The sequence below is a fragment of the Macaca thibetana genome, chromosome 4 (assembly GCF_024542745.1).
Source record: "Macaca thibetana thibetana isolate TM-01 chromosome 4, ASM2454274v1, whole genome shotgun sequence".
Lineage (NCBI taxonomy): Eukaryota > Metazoa > Chordata > Mammalia > Primates > Cercopithecidae > Macaca > Macaca thibetana.
Window position 1 is genome coordinate 101,222,903 of NC_065581.1, and position 4,573 is coordinate 101,227,475.

The 4,573-nt window shown below is 45.7% G+C and overlaps 1 pseudogene; it reads right to left on the minus strand.

The window, feature by feature from the left end:
* Nucleotides 1-2,131: 2,131 nt before the first annotated feature.
* On the minus strand, nucleotides 2,132-4,246 carry LOC126952268 (R3H domain-containing protein 2-like; annotated as a pseudogene).
* Nucleotides 4,247-4,573: the final 327 nt, after the last annotated feature.

Sequence of the window (4,573 nt, forward strand, 5' to 3'; positions counted from 1 at the left end):
TACTGTTTAAAAATTCTGAGTAAACGGTCATTCCAAAAAATGTGCCACACATCATATATTAATTTCTGAACAGCATTACTAACTAGTAGATTCAGCCAGATCCAAAGGTTTCCATTTATTCAGTGTGGTGCACAGTTTTGTAAAGTTCCCTTTTGGCAAAATGTCAGAGCTGTTACTATTCATGAATTAAATTACAACTTTATATCAAACAAAATTGAGCAAAACTAACCACTTATTTCTTAAAGATATCTTCAAAACACCTTGACTCCCTCGTTGAGCCGTATTTTTATGGTCACTTATATGTAACCCCGAGGTTGGTCATACTGATGTCCTTAACAACTATATAATGGTCTCAACTGGTCTCTCAGCATCATTTCTGGGCCATGTCTCCATAACATAGGCAGGGTGATCTTCTCAAAATGCAACTCTAACCATGTTATTCTCCTCCTCAAATGTCTGCTATGGCCATAACCACAGCGCTGTAGGCTTTAGCCCTGTCTTTTTCTCTGATTCCACCTCAAGGCACTGTGCCTAGCTCTCCAGTACAACTATATTCCCTTCATCCACAGAACCTTTGCATGAGATAGCCCTTCTTCATGAACTTCTTTCTCTCTTCACCCTCTCTCACTACACTCTTCATCTATTTCACTGTTCCTTTAGGGCCAAGCTCACAGGATATTGCCTCAGAGAAGTTTTCCCTGACACCTCATCTTCCATCAACCTTACCCCGTGGCATGCTGTGCTTTGCTAGCACCTATGACAGTTTCATTAATGACAGTCTCCTCCACAAGCCTATAGAGCTCGGTGAGGCCAGGGCACATGCACCATGCCTGTCAATGTATTGTCTATATCTAGATCAGCACCTGGCATTTAACAGTCCTTCAATTTGTTTGGTTGAATAAATGAAGAAAACCCTAAATAAAATGACATTTGTACAGAAGCTTTCATTTCATCAATGTTCACTCTGAAATTTATACAATTTTAATTCAGGAAGTTAGAATATTTCTACATTTTTTAAAATCTGAAATTAATGCAAATAAAAATATGGCTTAAGGAAAAATTGTGAAAAGAATCTGTAATGGGCAGATTACTGAGTGTTCTTCTAATGGAATGCTGGGTTGTTGCATTTTTTTTTTCCAGGGACAATTTTTTTTCATATTTACAAACAAAATCAACTTCGCCCCAAATAACCCCCAAATTAAAAAAAAAAAATTAAATAAAATTTACAGTGAATATACCCAGCAAACATCTATTTCTGCAAATAAACACTGTGTCTGTTACTGTGGTACAAACATTAAACAAACAATATACAAGTGTCCTTGGAGGTGAGGGGAGTTCCAAGTGTTATCTCTGTGGGGTTTGGGAAGACACGACGAGGAAGTGAGAGAATGTGGAAATCAATTTTGTTTATCATAATTCTGTTCATATTTCTGTCCATATAAATACATTCATAAAGACAAAAAAAGGGCCAGGGGCGGTGGCTCATGCCTGTAATCCCAGCACTTTGGGAGGCCAAGGCGGGTGGATCACCTGAGGTCAGGAGTTTGAGTCCAGCCTGAGCAATATTGTGAAACCCCATCTCCACCAAAAATACAAAAAATTAGCCAGGAATGGTGGCATGCACCTGTGGTCTCAGCTACTCAGGAGGCTAAGGCAGGAGGATCACCTGAGCCCGGGAGGCGAAGGTCACAGTGAGCCCAGATCAGGCCACTACACTCCAGGATGTGTGACAATGAGACTCCATTTAAAAAAAAAAAAAAAAAAAAAAAAAAAAGGAAAGGGAGCTTGAGATGAGATCTTTAAAAAATTATTGGAGAATACTTATTCCTGAACAACAGCAACAAAAAATAAAATAGAAGAGAAAATAAATTAAAATGATATAAGTGGATGGGAAGAAGAGGGAAGCAGAGGGGCCAACCAGGGTAAAAAAGGGGACCCAAAGAAGGGGAGCCTGAAGGAATCCAATGCCAGTGTGGATGTCCATCTGTTTCCGTCTTCATCACTACTGTCTTAGGCTCCAGTTTAGCATCAGTCTCCTTACTTCCTGTCTCCATCCATAGTCTACCAGGATCCTTCAACACCCTCTACCCTGCCCCCACCTCTTCTGGGTTGCTCCCTTCCTCTTCTCCATTTATTGGGATCTGGTTCGCTCCAGGATCCTCAGGTCATAGTTCCTTTTGGCCATTCAAAGATTGATGCTATTCAGGGAGTTGTTGAGATGAAGGGAGGCATTTGAGCAGCCAGCGGGTTGGGGAACACAGCCATGATGGTGTACAAGGCAGCAAGGTCCAAGCAGTGGCCATTCTCAGCAGTCCCACCATTGTCGCCTCCACCCTTGCCAGGGAGCCCCTGAGCTGAGTCTTGGCATTGGACATAGCAAGCTGCTTAAAGAGTTTGTCTGCCTCAGTACAGGTGATGCCCTCAGGGAGATCTGTCACCTCCAGCACCTGCCCCAAGACAACATCTGCTGTCTCCATGTCAGAGGAGGCAGATTTGAGTGCTTGTCTGTTGCCCTGGTTTCCATGTCCACTCTGTCGCTGGTGCACTGTGTAAGTTGACTGGCCATGGAGCAAGGGAGGGCAGATGGACAGATTGTACTCTAAAGGCTGGCCTAAGAGGGAGTAACACCCATCACCCTGTGCTGGACCCCCAGGCCAGGGGAACCATCTGAAGACAAACAAGGGACTGAGTCCTGTGCAGACAGCCACCACTGAAGCTGGTGACAGGAGAGGGTGGTAAAGCCTGGGTAGGAGATGTGTCAGGGCTGCTGCTCATTTGTGTGTTGGCCTGGGGGCTGATATCAGGATTGTACAGGTCTCCAGGCTTCTGGTCCTCGTGGTCCATGTTGTAGTATTTACAGTGACTCCACTGGACCCTGGATGGGTTCTGAGTAGGTTCAGGGTCCATTAGTGAAATTCAGCTGCATGATCACCACAGCTGGTCCAGAAGGTGACACTCCTGACTACTGCTGCGGCATCTGTGGTAGACTGCAGGGAGAGGGAAACTGAAGCATCTGGTACTGCTGAGACCCAGGAGGTTGCAGAAACCCAACAGTAGGGCTTGTATGGTTCTGCTGAGCCAGTGGGATCATGCTGTAGTGCACTGGTATGCCCCCTTTTGGGGGGCCTCCTTACCCAGACTGGCTCACAGGGGCCAGCATGAGTTGCTAGAAAGGCCGCTGGACCACATTTTGTGAGTGATTACCCACTGAGACTTGGTAAGAAGGCAGTGGAGGGTACTGAACCACCAGGCCTTGCATCTAGCCCCCCACACTGCTTCTCTGACTGCAGAGCAGGCCCTGGTTCTGTGGCTGCTGGAACCCCTATCATTCCTTGGTAAGCCACCTGCTGCCAGTTAGGCATCATCGGCTATAAACCGGGCTGCTGGGATGGCTGAGCAAGTTTTTGACCACATCGGGATCTGCAGGCCACCAGGTGACAGAAATGTTAATATTGCTGGTTGGAATTAGGATATTGTCCAGGGGTATTAGTAAGAAACCTGGATCTGTTGAGAAGGCTGCATGTAGCCCCAGGGTAGCAGCACTTGCTGAGTAGCTGATGCTTGGCTAGAGGTGGAACAGTTAGAGGTGGGGAGGGGCTGACCCATGGATGCCATGATGAAGTTAGCCTGCTGATGGTGCTGGGAGATGAGTGGCAGCTGGAATAGAGGTGCCGATGAGTCAGTTGCTTTAGTAGAACCTTGGCACCTAGGGCTCATTTGTCCAAAGGAGTTGCTGAGGTCATCTGCCTGTGAGATCAAGTTATTATTCAAGGGTGGCTATTGCTGAGGTGTGGGTGGGAGAGCACAAAGTTTGCTGTTGCTGCTGCTGTTGCTGCTGCTGCTCAAGGAAGAAGGTTCAGGATAGACTGGGATGAGGTGACTTGGTTGCACACTTCTGGGGCATGTAGTGTCACACCTGGCCTGGAGATCCTTCCTGTATTGCCACCTTTACTGCTGCCAATGCAGTCACCTTGGGTGAAGATAGAGATTCTGCTGAAGCTGCTGGCTTTGGTTACAGAGGGCTGCATGTTCTGGACAGAGCCATCGGCGTTCATGCTGCTCCAAGGCCGTGGCTCCAAGGGATTTGAGTTCACTGTGCTGTTCCGGCAGCTGCTTGAGGTGCAGCTGAACCTTCTGCAATTCCCCCGATGTCATTTATATATCCTTTCTGGCCAGTCTCTTGGGGGTCACATATTCTCTCTCAGACCCTTGGATATTTGTCCCCTTTCTCTTCTATTGACTTACTCCTCCTTCCTAAAGCACCACTTTTATTTATAATTAATTTCAGATTTTAAAACATGTAGGAATGTTCTAAGGTCCCATATTAAAACTGTATAAATTTTAGAGTAAGGATTAATGAAAACTTCTGTATAATGTCATTTCATTTAGGGTTTTCTTCATTCATTCAAAGAAACATATTAAAGGACTGTTACATGCCAGGTGCTGAGCTAGATATAGACAATACAGTGATGGGCACAGTACACACGGCCCTTGTCTTACAGAGCTCTGCAGTCTTGTGGGGGAGACAGTCATTATGTTTGACAGCTTCATCTATGAAATGGGCAAGCATTGT